Source organism: Schistocerca piceifrons, chromosome 1 (assembly GCF_021461385.2).
Source record: "Schistocerca piceifrons isolate TAMUIC-IGC-003096 chromosome 1, iqSchPice1.1, whole genome shotgun sequence".
Classification (NCBI taxonomy): Eukaryota; Metazoa; Arthropoda; class Insecta; order Orthoptera; family Acrididae; genus Schistocerca; species Schistocerca piceifrons.
This window is the reverse complement of record NC_060138.1, coordinates 769471230-769489652: the sequence shown is the minus strand read 5'-3', so window position 1 is coordinate 769489652 and position 18423 is coordinate 769471230.

Sequence of the window (18423 nt, the reverse complement as noted above, 5' to 3'; positions counted from 1 at the left end):
AGCCAGCCTCTTCTTCTCAGCGTATATATTTTTTAATGAATTGCATCATATGCAAAATATCCTTTTCAAACAAAAAATTCAGTTCACTGAATCAATATCAGGAAAAATAACAATCTTCATAGAAACTTATTTGTTTTTACCCAAAAAGTTATCAATTATTCTAGAACACAAAGTTTCAGTAGCTTTTCAGGAAATGTAAAAAGTCTGGCTACAAATGAAATGAAATGAAATGAACTTGAAGAGTAACCTATGAGTTCAGCTCCTTGTACTCCATTGAAGAATTTTTTTTGACTCAGCCATTTGATGTATCTATTTTTTTAAAAAAATAAACTAGATCAAAAAATGCAAAAGCAGTGTGATACCTGACATCAACAAGCTTTCTGTGTTGTAATGAAATCTTTGTGAGCAGCTTCGCAAATGAGTGTTTCCTCATCCATGAAGACCAGTTCACTTAGTTTCTAAGGGAGGAATATCAGAAAATTATTTCTTTTATGAATAAATTATGTAATTTTTTGACATTGTGCAGCCTTGAGGACCTTCACACAGTGGGCCTCTGGGCTGAATGGTCTATTTACAGAGTGACAGTCATTGAACTAGGAGGAAAAAAAACCCATTAGTTACAAACTAGGGAGTGCACACTTTATTCAACATGTAAACGTCACTATAGGTATTCGGATTTAGGTTATGACAAGTTTGTTGCGCTTGTGAATGGCTGTTTTCAGTTCAGCAATGGTTTTCGGGTTATTACTGTAGATTTTGTCTTTAATATTTCCCCACAAAAAAGAGTTGCATATGTTCAGATCCAGAGAATATGGCGACCAGTCGAGGCCCACGCAAGAGGCCTCTGGGTACCTCAGAGCCAGAATGCAGTCCCCAAAGTACTCCTCCAGGACATCAGACACTCTGCTGCTTCAATGAGGTCGTGAACCACGTCTTGTCAAAATCAGGGTGACTGTGTATAATGGGGATGAAATCATCTCCCAAAACCTTCAAATGCCATTCAGTAGTCACCATGTCATCAAGGAATATCACACTGATTATTCTGTTACTGAACGTAGCACACCACACAGTTCACCCACTGAGGGTGAAGAGATGTCTCAACCGTGAAATGCAGAGTCTCAGTCCCCCAAATTTGCTTGTTGACAAACCTGGTCAAATTAAAGTGGGCTTTGTTGCTAAACCAAACATGCATATTAATTCCCATCATGTCCCGCAGCCGACTGTGCAGTTTGAATGACTAACACAAACCATTCAGAAGTTGCAAAAATTTTATTTCATATAGTTCAATAATTGTCACCAAGTATAATCCAGATGGGAAATATTTAGAGAAAAGAGAAACAGTTGTATGAACAGAGACAGCTTAGATGACAGGCCACTACTAATCAAGGAAGAGGATGCTGAAAGATGGAAGGGGTATATAGTAGGACTATATAAAGGAAAGAAACTTGAAAACAGTATTTTGTAAATGGAAGAGAAAGTAGATGAAGATCAGATTAGTGATTAAGGAATTTGAGAACTTGACAGTGTAGAGCAACTTACATCATGCTGTGTAAATTTAATGTTCTGTCACTCGTTACGTGGACAAACGACTGCAGAGTAGTACATGAAGTAAGACTGGCCAACACACATAATGCTCAGTGACAGCCAAAATCGAAAAGAGAAAAAAAACTCGTAACTATAATAGTAATAGATATTCTTTTTTTTTTTTTGCTTCAATGAGGCCATGTAATTATCCACTGGCTCTCCTTCCTTTCTTTAACTACCAGGTTTGCAGTCCCAATAATGTTGTAAGACCAGAAGCTTTTACCTCAGCTCCAGGCCAGATTATTTTATATGTCATAGTCAAGTAACATAAAATAAATCTATTTCTATACATATTCATGTACATCTTTGATCAGAAAGACAAAAATGATATAGATTTTAAAAATCTGTCGTGTATCTTTTTTACTTTCCAGTGAATAACTGTCTTTATTTGGTTATATTTATTTTCATGACTGGGACCTAATTGATATTATTATTATTGAATCATGAAGTTAGGCCTGCAAGAAAATTATAAAACCCCTGAAGCACACTCTGCTTTGAGTGGACTGAAAAATAATGATTAGTTTCACTTTGCCATATATTTCTACACAACTGCACTGTACTGTATCACACATAAAAAGAATTACAGTCTTTTGCTAAACAATTAATGGAGGTATTCAAAATGTTACCAGTATACTTAATTTGTTGTATCAAACAAACAACCCATGTGGGGGAGGGGGGAGATATTCTCACTCATAATTATACAATTACAGTGGACAAAGCTACATTTTTTTTTTATAATTGTTCACTTTATTGACCTTTGCTCATATATGCCCAGTAAAAATGTTATTCTTTGCTTATCAATTTATTTTAATGATTTGCATTTAGATATCACACTTTGTCAGTCCCTGATAGTAATCTATCCCCTCTGCTTCCATTGGAAATTCCCATTTTGACACAGAGGAGGCCATAAGAGTCTTCAGAATTATTCAGGTGGTTGTTTGGCTAGTACTTGTGGCTGGCGATGAAAATAAGTTAACAACATATCAGAATCTAATCTCATCAGATATCTTACACACAGAAGTAAATCAAATTGTTTTAAACCTATTGTGTTGGGCCCATAGGTAGTTAGCCAGTTAAATTTTTGTAATTTTGACCGGTAAGAATCGATACTCTAACAAAGGATATTACTATATCGCGCTTTTGCAGAATAATACTGCAACAATAAAACGTGAACGAGAAAAAAAAGAAAATAAAACATTAATTGCAAAGGAAATGTGCCATATACAACAAAACAGTGCTCATACAAGCGTTTGCCAACAGCAAATTGTGTCAAAGGCTTTAGGGAGACTAAGCAATGCTTCATAACAACAAATTTCCTCCGATGAGCGTGACGTCACCACTGTGTACATTAGATTCGTTTTAGCAGTTACGAGCGGGCTTATGCGCACGCGCAGTTGAGTTGCGTATGAGTAGTACCTTCTCCCGCTTCTGGCTACAGAATTGTGGCTGTTGGCTGTAAACAGTCGCAGCAAGCTGCTAGATGCAACCGGGAAAATTTTTACTGCCGCGCCCAAGCTGCCAGATTCACGCATGCGCAGCAGGCCCGTATCTATGAGGGTGAGAGAGGAGTCCCAAATTCATATTCTTGAGGAGGAACAACCTTGTTTCACAAAACGCCTAGCATCCAGCGCACGTTGGTCTATCGATTACTCATATGATTTTGAAACACATCCCTGTTAGTTTTTGAACACACACTGTAAGTTGATTTCGGAATGAATCATAATTTGATTTTTGAATGCGTGCATAGTGTACGTTACGTCTGTCAGGGGAATCATCGTCGCATCTAGAAATAAACTTTCCTGCAGGCAAAAGGAGACCGGGCTATACGAGCTGAGCGGAGTAAAGCCGAACGAGCGAACGCCAATCACTGTCTGTTATGTTCTTGTTGGGTTTGCGAATGATCAGCGTTGTTATATTTACTAGGGAAATCTATAGATTCAGACTTCCAGAGTGGAAATAAACGGCTAACAGGAATAACAGGTAAGAAAGATTACGTGTTATCTTCTCGTTGTATTCAGGAAAATGAAATTGTGTCAAAAAATTTTTGGCCAGTTCGCTACACTATAGTTCATTCTTTTATCTTGGCGGTTCGCGCATGCCCGCCCAGACGCGGGAGATTGCTGCGCTGCCAGTTGTACGCGTCAAGAGAAGCAGCGCCATAGTATAGTTCGCTAACTTACGTTTAGGGGGGGGGGGGGGGGTCACAGTTTATGAAGTATAGCCACCGTGGCCGCATTAACCCTTTCGCTGCTACAGAGACGTGCTCCCCGCATTCCGCGATTTTGTCATCACTGCACTGCTCGCCTGTGTAGACACATGGTGTTTCGACTGCTTTGACACACTTTTATCATTCGATTTCACAAAACCTATTTGGCCCAAAAATTTGATTTTTACACATCATCTTGACTGATACCTTCTCCCCCATAAATGACTTAATTTTGTTTCGATGTTCAACGCAGTTATTGTGCAGCATTAGATGCAGTAAACCATTGCACGAAATTTTGAAGAGTTTGGAGAGGTAAAAGTCCATAGCGTAAACTTTACGTATGGTCGATTTTAGTTGCCACTAGAAATTTCAAAAAATTACATTCAAATGAATAAAATTCATGAAGTAAGACACTTCGATATTGTTTTTAAATAAAGAAAATATTAAGCACCGAACAAGGTTTGAACCTTTCACTTAGCAGCCATACACACTAACCATTACGCTAACGCAACTCGTCATTCGAATAGATCTCCCGGAGGATTTTAAAATATCATGCAAAATAACGACAAACACTGTTGGTATGACTATGAATTACTCACGTTTTGTCGAAGTACAATAGGAAATAAACAAACTTCCTGCCGGACCGAGACTCGAACTCGAGACCTTTGCCTTTCGCGGTCAAGTGCTCTACCAACTTTTTTGTTCGTTGTGTTTGGTCGTTGCGGACGTCGCAAGACATCCTGTTCAAGTTCGGTGGTTGATCCTTCCACTCAGTTTTTTTTATTACAGAGGCCAACCGGCTCTCTGACCGAACACGCTTAGCTACCGTGCCGGCAACAAATGAAAATGTGTACCCGACCGGTATTAGAACCTGGAATTACGTGCTTAGCAGTCAGGTGGGTTAACCACTGCGCCATCCGAGACACGCAACTGAGCTACCTAAGCACGACTCAGGCCCCGTCCTCACAGCTTTACCTCTGCCAGTATCTCGTCTCCTACCTTCCAAACTTTACAGAAGCTCTCCTGCGAACCAGATGTACGTCTAGCGATTGGCGGCTGACGCTACAGATAAGACATTATTAACAATTATAGTACAGGGTTACATCACCAGTTACAGCTACATTCTCAACAAGTACACCAAGTCCTTTCATCCATACATGTATTTTTTCATCATGACTAACTTTACGACAGGAGCGGGTATACAATGTAAAAGGCATATTACTATATACATAACAAGGCTAGATTGGGTCTCGGCATCTATTCCACAATGCCAGGTCTTATAAGTCTCGCAGCGGCAACGTCCGTTATCAGGGCTCTGTAATCAAGGACATGCGCTCTGTATAAAAGCGGCCAACGCAGACCAGCAGAACCATTCCGGTGTGAGCTATATCTGCAACAGCATTGAAGCACTATGCCTCGTCGACGTGTGTATCGTCAACGTCGCCATCGCATGGCAGTCTACAAACACATAATAAGCCTGGAGAATAAACTTGGCACAAATGGAACTGCACAAAGTGTCATACTGAATGGACCGATTTTTTTCTGTGGATGTCGAGTTAATTTCAGCCTTGACGTTGCCACAGAGAGTACTGGAAGTGGATGGTTTACTCTCGCTATCGTCCGATGTGAGAATGCCTCTCTACCTGGATTGGAATCATTCGCCGACCGAGATGTCATCGCTTATAAGACCTGGCATTGTGGAATAGGTGCCAAGACCCAATCAAGACCTAGTTATGTATATAGTAATATGCCTTTTACATTGTATACCCGCTCCTGTCGTAAAGTTAGTCATAATGAAAAAATACATGTATGGATGAAAGGACTTGGTGTACTTGCTGAGAATGTAACTGTAACTGGTGATGTAACACTGTACTATAATTATTAATAAAGTCTTATCTGTAGCGTCAGCCGCCAATCGCTAGACGTACATCTGGTTAACGAGGGCTCAAGGATGCAACAATTTGAAAAAAATCGAAAACATAGTGCCGCCTGGTCCGGCTGCAGAGTGAAAATCTCATTCTGGAAACATCCCCCAGCCTGTGGCTAAGCCATGTCTCCGCAATATCCTTTCTTTTAGGACTGCTAGTTCTCCAGGTTCGCAGGAGAGCTTCTGTAAAGTTTGGAAGGTGGGAGACGAGATACTGGCAGAAGTAAAGCTGTGAGTCGTGCTTGGGTAGCTCAGTTGGTGGAGCACTTGCCCGCAAAAGGCAAAGGTCCCGAGTTCGAGTCTTTTTTTTTTTTTTTTTTTCGGTCCGACACACAGTTTTAATCTGCCAGGAAGTTTCATATCAGAGCACACTCCACTGCAGAGTGAAAATCTCATTCAGGAAATAAACAATTACTGCTGTTCTTTATTGCGAAAAAAGCGGTTAGTGAGAATGATACAAACACCTTCCCTTGCTGTCGCCTGAATTAGGAGGCTTTGTTTGGTTTAATTAATTAATAGAATATGAAGCAATTGGTATAAAGAATGCTTTTTCCAAACTTTCTATAAAAGAAAGTCTGCTATCAAGACATTGCTTTTGTTCAATTACTTGATTTATGACTGAACGTTTCTAAAACTGAAAACACTTGTCCGTGCCTTGCACTGCAGTCGAGCTCTGGCAACGTCGTTCTCTGTTCATTGGCTGACTGTGTTTTGTGATGTCAGATGCGCAGAACGAACCTAAACTCGGCCGCCGTCGTAAATGACGCGCACTTTAGTAAGGGCCAGTTTTACAGTCCCCGTCTAGCAGCCGCTTAAGTTCTATACTGAAAGTAGCGCGGAAAATGGTTTGTACGAACATAACAACACCTAACCGGAGAATAATCAGAGATAACTAAACCAGTGATTCTGGCAGGGTTAGTGAAGTTACCCGGCGAATAAGTTTTGACAAAGGCTGAAATAGTTTCAGAACTAGTCATGACAAGATTGATTGTTAGAACGAGGAAGGAGAAGAAACTGGGACATCACACAAATTAGGGAAGGAATATGACGATTCCAAATTTATATAAAAATCTCATGCTACTACTTTTCGATCTCATGCTCAAGAAACAGGAGCGAATGAATGAAATGTAAAACTATTTTCTAATATGAAGCTTTTTGCTTATCACAGACGTAGTAGGCATTTTATGTTGGTCTTCGTGAATTATATTCTGTCGTGTTATAAAAATGACCATTTGTACCAAAACAGTCTCGTTTATTTGGTATGTGTTTCAACTTCTGCTGTGTTAGAAAGGCCTATTTTGTTTTATCTAGCAGACAGTGACAAAATAGACGTAATCAGATCGAGAAACCACACCAGTCTTGGGTACTATTTGTATTAATAACTTACGCAGTATTAGAGAACAATATTTTGATTTTTCATGTAGCAAAACGTTTGACGAACTTTGATGAGGTAATACGAGGTGCATTCAAGTTCTAAGGCCTCCGATTTTTTGTCTAATTAACTACTCACCCGAAATCGATGAAACTGGCGTTACTTCTCGACATAATCGCCCTGCAGACGTACACATTTTTCACAACGCTGACGCCATGATTCCATGGCAGCGGCGAAGGCTTGTTTAGGAGTCTGTTTTGACCACTGGAAAATCGCTGAGGCAATAGCAGCACGGCTGGTGAATGTGCAGCCACGGAGAGTGTCTTTCATTGTTGGAAAAAGCCAAAAGTCACTAGGAGCCAGGTCAAGTGAGTAGGGAGCATGAGGAATCACTTCAAAGTTGTTATCACGAAGAAACTGTTGCGTAACGTTAGCTCGATGTGCGGGTGCGTTGTCTTGGTGAAACAGCATACGCACAGCCCTTCCCGGACGTTTTTGTTGCAGTGCAGGAAGGAATTTGTTCTTCAAAACATTTTCGTAGGATGCACCTGTTACCGTAGTGCCCTTTGGAACGCAATGGGTAAGGATTACGCCCTCGCTGTCCCAGAACATGGACACCATCATTTTTTCAGCACTGGCGGTTACCCGAAATTTTTTTGGTGGCGGTGAATCTGTGTGCTTCCATTGAGCTGACTGGCGCTTTGTTTCTGGATTGAAAAATGGTATCCACGTCTCATCCATTGTCACAACCGACGAAAAGAAAGTCCCGTTCATGCTGTCATTGCACTTCAACATTGCTTGGCAACATGCCTCACGGGCAGCCATGTGGTCGTCCGTCAGCATTCGTGGCACCCACCTGGATGATACTTTTCGCATTTTCAGGTCGTCATGCAGGATTGTGTGCACAGAACCCACAGAAATGCCAACTCTGGAGGCGATCTGTTCAACAGTCATTCGGCGATCCCCCAAAACAATTCTCTCCACTTTCTCGATCATGTCGTCAGACCAGCTTGTGCGAGCCCTAGGTTGTTTCAGTTTGTTGTCACACGATGTTCTGCCTTCATTAAACTGTCGCACCCACGAACGCACTTTCGGCACATCCATAACTCCATCACCACATGTCTCCTTCAACTGTCAATGACTTTCAATTGGTTTCACACCACGCAAATTCAGAAAACGAATGATTGCACGCTGTTCAAGTAAGGAAAACGTCACCATTTGAAGTATTTAAAACAGTTCTCATTCTCGCCGCTGGCAGTAAAATTCCATCTGCCGTACGGTGCTGCCATCTCTGGGACAAATTGACAATGAACGTGGCCTCATTTTAAAACAATGCGCATGTTTCTATCTCTTTCCAGTCCGGAGAAAAAAATCGGAGGCCTTAGAACTTGAATGCAGCTCGTAGATTCTTTCGCAGAAAGGAAAGTGCGCCATGTAAAGCTGTAGCAAGATTAGAGAAAAAATAATGCTAGGCGCTAAGGATTGAAGAAATGTGTGCTGTCTTGTTTGTCTCTTGCCTTTACTGGTTTTATGCATCCTATATTTAATGTTGTCACCCAAAACAGAAAGTTATTAGCTAACAGTCAATAAAGAGCAAATTTTCTGAAGAGTTCTTGTTCTCCGGATTACAAAACCTGATTATAGTTTGATGGCATCCAGTACAAAATATACACTTTACAATTCCACAAAACGAAATACAGTGACGTGCGATAGAAGAATTCTGTGTGAAGAGGGATGGAACTGCACTCTGGCACACTTAAGACCAAATAACATTTCTTACATTTCCTCGAACATATATGTTTTATGTATCAGACTCTTCAGAAAGATGTGCGTACAAAATGAACATATTTTTGAAAATTAATTTTTTTTAAATTTTTGACTTCGTATCCCGAACCCTCGAGGAAGGTGGCTGGGGCGAGGTGGGCGGGGGGGGGGGGGGGGGGGGGGGCATTATCGCAGTATTGCCCCGGTTCGGAATTGTCGTAGATCCGAGGCTGATGCGCAGAGCAGAGTTGTAGTGGGTAAGTGTATAGTCTCCACGTGACCCGTGTTTACGCTTTAGTAAGTTTGCTGTTTCCTCTTCGTTTACTGCTCTCACAACAAATGAAAACAAAACTGATTTCTGTGGCTGGGAGCTATCAAGTGAATTAAAAGACAAGCACGGAAGGCTAATATACGTTATTAGTTTCAGATTTTGTTTTATTTCCACTTTTCTGACAGTCATGCATTAATCGCCTTGTAGAACAATTAAGTTATTTTTGTCGGTCTGCTAAAGAAATTTGGTTTTTATTAATCTTTTACGCTAAGGCAGTCAATGTATTTGAAACAAAGTGTTTAGGTCCTCACTCTTGGCTAATTTCAACAGCTCGCTGCATTTCTAGTGTACGTTTTCATCTTCTAGCACGTATGGCATTATGCCATAATATAGAATCAAAAATGAGTTAATACAGTACAGGTACTCCAAGGAAATTAACATCCCGAAACCCACACTGAAAAGCTTAGTATCAGATCGAGGCCTACTTCATTGGGAATCTGGACCTACGAATGTGCTCTTTAAGTATGCATTTTAAATGCGCCATTTTAGTATGATTCACGAAATTCCGATGCTCTTGGAGTATCCTCTTACGGCTTTTTTCTTTTATGACATAATGTAACATCTTTTAATGTTTTACACGTGCGAACATACGGGCTTTCTGCGCCACAGTAGCTGCCAAAGCGCGGCGGCACCTGTCATCTGACGCTCTCTGACAACTACTGAAACGAACCTATTTCTAACAGGTCGCGGGAAAATATTGCGAATGATGGTTTGAAAAGCGTTACTTTCAAGGTAAATTTCCTTTTACGCTAGTTGAACTATGTGCGACAAAATGTACGATGAACTTCTTAAATCACAGAGCGTTTGATGACGAGCCAAAAAATGGTTCAAATGGCTCTGAGAACTATGGGACTTAACATCTATGGTCATCACTCCCCTAGAACGTAGAACTACTTAAACCTAACTAACCTAAGGACATCACACAACACCCAGTCATCACGAGGCAGAGAAAATCCCTGACCCCGCCGGGAATCGAACCCGGGCACGGGAAGCGAGAACGCTACCGCAGATGACGAGCCATTTAGAAATATTTTTTGCCCAGACATTCATGTCGTTATCATGAGCAAATTGATGTAGTGCTACGGGAAGCTCTCTCTCTTCTGCGGTAGCTAATTTATTTGTGGAAAACTTTGAGGACAAGTGACTGGACTCGGCTAAAAATTTTACTGGCACATTTGTGTAATATATCTTAAAGTGTAACACGCGCAAAAAAGATCAACATTACATGTGAAAGCTTAGCTTCTCTTGCAGCTTATTAGCCTTAGAGACCAATATTATATGTGAAAGCTTTGCTTTTCTTGTAGCTACACAACGTATATTAATTAAAAACATTACCTTTCCAGTTTGTGTATCCGCGCTACTTAACACTGATGTTACTATTATCTGACGACATCACGTGTACTGTGGTCTGAATATCCGTTGTCATCGGTTGGCGGGATCACGTGACATGAGCTATGAGTGGCTTACGAAAGCGCAGCGCAATTACAATGGTTCGGAAAGTAACATGCGGTGTTTTGTGGAATTCGAGTTTATACTTTCATAATACAAAAATATGAAGCGTACAAGTTGCTGCACATCAAGAATCTTTCCAAAAGGCGTTTTCTTCCCTGAGTTTCGTTTTCTTATTCTAAGCCCGTGTATAAAAACAACCATTCAAAGGAATGATAAATCTTACAATTCCGATGGAAAATATACTGTTACTTAATAACACGGAAAAAGTGTGTTTTCATCCGGGAGAAAGTGTATTTTTAACCGGGAATTTTTTTCGATATCCTCGTTTACACCCTGTAGGACACAATAACGAAAAATAAAGAAAAAAAGAATAGGTGAACGATACTGGTCCATCAAAATACAGCCCTGAATTACGTAAGTTGAAAAAAAGGTGTCTGGAGTAGACGTTTTCTCAGAATTATTAAGACCCTTGGGTGGACATAGTGTGACAAAATTGTTTTCCTTGGTTTGCAGGTAATGTGAGCTAAACAAAATACCCTCAGACTTGAAGAAGACCAAATAAGGCTGGCAGTGACAGATGTAAATATTACAAACCATCAATTATAAGTCACGTATGGAAAATACTGACTCTGAAGCTGTCTGGTATGAGAAATAGGGAGTGAAATGTCATCTTCTGCTTGCACAGAAACAAGGTTGCAGTTCTGAGTCAAGACTTAAAAGGAATGTAATAGTTGAGAAGGAAGCGAGACAGGATTGCAACCTATCCTTGCCATCTAAGTCTATACACACTCCACAAGTCACTGTTCAGTTCATGACGGAGGGTACCATGTATCATGACTGTTCATTTCCTTTCATGCTGACTCACAAATAGAGCAACGGGGGGAAAAACTTTATAAAAGCCCTCGTACAAGCCACCGTTTTTCACATCTTTATGATTCTTAACGCAAAATGTTCGTTGGTGACAGTAGAATTGCTCTGCAGTAATCTTCAAATCCCGGTTTTCTAAATCTCTGTAATAGTGCCTCGTGAAAAGAGCTTCGTTTTCCTTCCACGTGTTTCCAAAGAATCTCCGTATACTTAGACGCTGACTGAACCTAACGATAACAAATGTAGTAACATAACTCTGAATTGCTTTGATGCCTCCCTTCAATCCGACCTCATGGGGATCCCAAATACTAGAACAGTAGTCAAGAATTGGTCATATTAGTAGCCTATGTGGCATCTCCTTTGTCAAACAGCCGTAAATTGTTGCTCATCCCGTCTGTGAGATCACTTCTGTATATACTAATAATAAATCTGTAAAGTCACCCTGTCTGTCTGTCTTTGAACACACTAATCTCCAAAACTATGAGACGATGGGGTTTCTGCAGGTAATTTGAGCAGAGTTTGTGGCACTGTAGAGACTTTAGTTCATCAAAATCGGGTCACAAAAAAAATATTCTGATTTAAAGTTTTACTAATATTTTTTTTATCTGTCTGTGTGAACAGGCTAATCCCCAAAACTACTAGATGTATTTTTATGGGGCTTTCACTGTGTAATGTCGCGAGTCAATACGCAATAGCATTTTATTGCAGTAAGCTACTTTGAAGTACGGACTCGTAGCTTTGGGGCCGATGGCAGTGGCAATATACAGCCGCTGGTATCTTAACGTGACCCACTCACACCTGTCGCTGGCCTAGCCGTGGGAAGCGCAACTAGTAAAGTTCGAGCGACAGAATATTCAGTCCCCTAAGAATCTAAATAAACAGTATTAAGTATTATTCAGTTTTGTTAAAAGTCAATATACAGCAATTTGTTATTAAAATCTCAAATATCTAGCTGAGATACTTTCAGATTTAGAGACAATTACCTAAAACACCAAAAGCCGACACTGAAGTTCGCTAAATGGCAGAATAATTTATTTAGATTTTTGTAATTAAAAAGTTCACTATTTTTCATTTTTACAACACAGAATTCAGAAAGGATTAATATTTATTTAATAACTATTTGTTTTGTTGTGTGAATAAATGAAAGTGAGTGAGAGTGTGTATGTGGGACATACATAAAGATTCAATATTATTTTATGTTAAACATTATGTAACTCTGTCATGGGAAAGTGGGAAGCAAGTAGTTGCAATGAAAGCTGTAATTTCCCTTCCCTTCTGTTGACGTTAATGTCCAGGGGTACTTGCTTTTGTAAGAAGGCAGCCAGAATAGCCACTTGCAGAGTAATGATTTTCTAGTCATTTCAGGATTAGTTTTCTTTTCATTTGGTTTTGTTAAAAATTTTATTAAGATTTGCATGATGAAGTGACGTAAATGCATATGTGAATATTGATTGGTGTAGGGCAGTTTTGGCGCGAGATAGAACTCGAAGGATTGTTTTAATTGGCTGGTCATTTTGAACAACTAATCAGAGTTAAGCATTTCCTGCGCTCTATCAAGTAGTTATAGGCCCTGGAAGGAACGGTAGTCACGTCCGAGTTGTTGGTTAGCTGTCGGACATACAGGTCATGTTGGACGTGTCCGTCTACGTTATGAGTAAAATGAAGAAGTTAGTGGTATTTCACGTCCGGATGGTATTGTCGTGAAAGCAGTTGCATTTACGGACAGATTGTGGTAATTTGAGCTTTGTGAAGTGTTTAGTTGGAAAGATAAACGCGTGTGTACTTTCGGCCTTTGTAGAATTCCACTTGGCATGTTTCATATTCATCTATGGAATAGTTGGCGAACAGTTTCTTTATTAGAAATCCACTGAAAAAAAAAAGATTGCATGTGAAACTCATTTATTGTAGCAGAGCATCGACTGTAGATCACGTAATAATTCGGGTCGGACTTAAGTACATTTCTGGCTGTCTCGCGTGTATACTGGGTTGTATGAACTGTGAGCTGACGAGATTGATGTTAGTCGTTTAAATAAATATGGGCTGATGGCGAATTCTTTAATTTTGAACATACAGAAATAAAGAATTTTTGAATTTTTCCAAAAGAATGAAGTACTCGCCCTCCACCCAAAAATCGTTATAAGATATTACAGCATAGCTTGTTACCAGAGTTTAGGCAGAGTCTGCAAACATAAGTATTGATGATGTTTTTCTTCAACGCTGTTTTTAACATCGTCTGAACAATATCTACGTGTACAGAGAGAGAATCGGACTGGTGACCAGACACCGTACTGAGGTAGGTGGAACTTTTTGTAGTGCGCAGTACGATGAAAGACAGTGGTCGAACAATTACACAACGCAACGCGACTTTTGACCCGCCCCGCCGCAACTGGTGACTTGAGCATAGAGCAGACACTGTGTAAATGCAAAACGTGGGCAATGCTGGGTACTCAGCTAGTAGAGAATAGAGTGGCCCTGTTGCACATTTCTTGGTCATTAATCCTTACTCTGGATAAGGACATGCTCGTTTGTACCTACAAGGACTAAAATACGTCTACAAGGAAAAACACAATCACGAAGCAATTATCTGAGTGGACGAAAATCAGTAGTGTGATGTATTCTACTGGCCATTAAAATTGCTACACCACGAAGATGACGTGCTACAGACGCGAAATTTATCCGACAGGAAGACGATGCTGTGATATGCAAATGATTAGCTTTTCAGAGCATTCACACAAGGCTGGCGCCGGTGGCGACACCTACAACGTGCTGACATGAGAAAAGTTTACAACCGATTTCTCATACACAAACAGCAGTTGACCGGCGTTGCCTGGTGAAACGTTGTTGTGATGCCTCGCGTAAGGAGGAGAAATGAGTACCATCACGTTTCCGACTTCGATAAAGGTCGGATTGTAACCTATCGCAATTCCGGTTTATCGTATCGCGACATTGCTGCTCACGTTGGTCGAGGTCCAATGACTGTTAGCAGAATATGGAGTCGGTGGGTTCAGGAGGGTAATACGGAACGCTGTGCTGGATCCCAAAGGCCTCGTATCACTAGCAGTCGAGATGACAGGCATCTTAAGCGCATGGTTGTAACGGATTGTGCAGCCACGTCTCGATCTCTGAGTCAACAGATGGGGATGTCTGCAGGACAACAACCATCTGCACCAACAGTTCGATGACGTTTCCAGCAGCATGGACTATCAACTCAGATACCATGGCTGCGGTTACCCTTGACGCTGCATCACAGACAGGAGCGCCTGTGATGGTGTACTCAACGGCGAACGTGGGTGCACGAATGGCAAAACGTCATTTTTTCGGATGAATCCTGGTTCCTTTTTACAGCATCATGATAGTCGCATCCATGTTTGGCGACATCCCAGTGAACACACATTGGAAGCCTGTATTCGTCATCGCCATACTGGCGCATCACCCGGCGTGATGGTATGGGGTGCCATTGGTTACATGTCTTGGTCACCTCTTGTTGGCACTGACGGCACTTTGAACAGTGGACGTTACATTTCAGATGTGTTGTGACCCGTGGCTCTACCCTTCATTCGATCCCTGCGAAACCCTACATTTCAGTAGGATAATGCACGACTGAATGTTGCAGGTCCTGTATGGGCCTTTCTGGATACAGAAAATGTTCGTCTACTGCCCTGGCCAGCACATTCTCCAGATCTCTCACTAACTGAAAACGTCTGGTCAATGGTAGCCGAGCAACTGGCTCGTCACAATACGCCAGTCACTACTCTTGATGAACTGTGGTATCATGTTGAAGGTGCATGGGCAGCTGTACCTGTACACGCCATCCAAGCTCTGTTTGACTCAGTGCCCAGGCGTATCCAGGCCGTTATTGCGGCCAGAAGTGGTTGTTCTGGGTACTGATTTCTCAGGATCTATGCAACCAAATTGCGTGAAAATGTAATCACATGTCAGTTCTAGCATAATATATTTGTCCAATGAATACCCGTTTATCATCTGCATTTCTTCTTGGTGTAGCAATTTTAATGGCCAGTAGTGTACATGTACAGACAAATAAAGGATAACATTTTCAGGAAAACTGGATCATTGCAAGCAGTTATTTGGCTTGTCATTGATTGGTAAGATTGTTGGATATCTTCCTGAAGGAATATTGTGCTAAATTCTGTCCAATTGTTACTGTAGATCATCAAAATCCCAAGCTGGTTGGAGGGTCTTGCCCATAATGTTTCACTTTGTCAATTGGACAGAGATACGGTGACCTTGCTGGCCAATGCAGGGATTGGCAAGCTAAAAGACAAGCAGTACAAACCTCGCCGTGAGCGGACGAGCAGTATCTTGCATGAAGGGCAACAAAACAGGACATAGAATATTGTTGACTTACCGATTTGCTGTAAGGGTGCTGCAGATCACAACGAAAGGGGTCATGTTAAGAAAAGAAACACATGCCAGACCACCACCCCTGGTTGGTAGGTGACAGTCAGGTTGGTATCCCACTGCTGTCCAGACACGTCTTTGCTGCTTATTGGGGCTCAGTTCAAAGCAGACTCGTAACTGAAGACAATTACACTCCAGTCAGTAAGATTCTAGCCTGAAGATATCTTGGACAGCAGTGAAAAATCAATCTGCCTGTCACCTGCCATATGGCCTGACACCCAGAAGAGATCTACGGTGCAATCTCATTTCATGGTAGGACCTGTTTGGTTGTCATCCACAGCACCCATACAGCACAGCAATATGTCACTATATTCTATGCCCCATTTTCTTTCCCTTCATGACATGCCGTCATGGATTTACATTTCAGTTAGATAATGCCTGCCCACACACAGCGATAGTATCTATTGCTTGCCTTCTTTGTGCTTGCTACGTTTGGAGTATTATGGGCAGGGCCCTCCAATGAGCTCATGGTTTTGATGATCTAATGCACCATTTGGGCAGAATTTTGCATGATATCCCTCTATCAATGAAAGCCAACCCAAATAACTCCTTCCGTAATGGTCAGAGCTGGACAAATGCATTATTGACTCGCTCACTTTGTGAATCTGTTTCTTTTGAACAAATCACCCATTTTTTTCCTGAAATTGTAATCTTTTGTTTGTTTGTACATTTATCTAACATCTATAGGTTTCCATCCCATTTAGGAACTTCCTTCATGGTGTGCCCTTTTTTCTTATAGTGTATTTCCATTGTTATCTAATTAGTTGTTCAAGGCAGTTTTTGGAAAATTTTTTCAGAGGTGCTGAAGGCTGTCTATCCATACCACCTACAGTGAATCCGTAATCACAATCTATACTAAGCAGATTAAAGTCGCCTCCAACTTTCACTACATGATCTGGGTTCCTCCACACTACTGAACGTAGACCTTTCTTGTATGATTCTACAACTGTTAAGGCAGAATCAGGTAGCAGGTAAAAATAGCAGATAATTAACTAGAGTTCACTGCTACTCAGTCCAGAAGACAGATAACTTCAGTCAGACTCAATTTCAATCTCTCCTATGGTGGCTAATCTGTCTGTTAAAAATGCATTCGATGCCTCTTTAAATATTTTGGAGCTTTCAACTTCCAGGTTATCTTTGAGATTGGGTGCGATGAGTTGATTTTAGTCAAGAATGCCTTTAAGACAACAAAGACACAATTATCAATTTCTCACATGCTACACGTGGTAGCCAAGCAGTCTGAGGCACCTTGTCACGGTTCTCGCAGCTCCTCCCATTGGAGGTTCGAGTCCTCTCTCGGGCATGGGTGTGTGTGTGGTGTCATTAGTGTAAGTTAGTTTAAGTTAGATTAAGAGTGTTTAAGCTTAGGGACCTATGACCTCAGCAGTTTGGTCCCATAAGACCTTACCACAAATTTTCCAAATCAACATCTCACAGAGTTTGAATGAGGTCATGTAATAGGGCTATGAGAAGTAGCATGTTCCTTCTGCAATATTGTAGAAAAACTTGGCAAGAATATAGTTATTATGCGGGCAGCGGTGGTCACGAGAATGTACAGTCACAAGATGACCAAGTTCCAGATGGCAATGTGGCACTACCAAGAGGGAGGACTGTTGTGTTCAGTGTATGGCTCTGGTACACTGTACTGTATCTGCAGCAGCAATTTGAGCAGCAGTTGGTACCACAGCGACCCAGTGAATTGTTACAAATCAGTTACTTTAAAGACAGCTCCGAGCCGGCTGTCCTGTAGCGTGCATTCCACTGTTCTAAGACCACTGCCATTTGCTAATTCAATGTTGTCAAGTGAGAGCTCAGTGGAAGGCAGGGTGGAGTTCTTTTGTGTTTTCTGATGAAAGCTGGTCCTGCTTTTGTGCCAGTGATAGTTGTGTGTTGTTTTTGGAGGCGGTCAGTCAAGAGCCTGCAACCAATATGTCTGCGTCACAGGATAGACACAGGATAGACAGCGTCAGTTATGGTCTGGGATGTGATTTCATATGACAGCAGGAGCACTCTCATGTTGCCCTATGCACCCTGACTGAAAATTTGTACATCAGTCTGGTGATTCAACCTGTTGCGCTGCCATTTATGAACAGCATTCCTGGAGGTATGAAGATAGTAACTGTTCCGAAAGAACAGATACCATGCAGCTTCTCTTGAAAGAAATGATAATTAATCGAAACCCTCAGCTGCCAACAGGTGTTGATATACCTCAATGGGGACAGCTGAAAACGTGTGCCCCGACTGGGACTCGAACCCAGAATCTCCTGCTTACATGGCAGATGCTCTATCCATCTGAGCCACGGAGGGCACAGAGGATAGCGCAACTGCAGGGACTTATCCCTTGCATGCCTCCCATGAGACCCACATTCCCAACTGTCCACAACCTACATTTGTAATGTTCCTAAAGGATATTTGCCCCTTCACTCATTACTCACATCAACTAAGGTGACAATTCCCATAAGAGTTCGGGCAAAGTGTGTGCATTCGCTCAGAGGAATGTC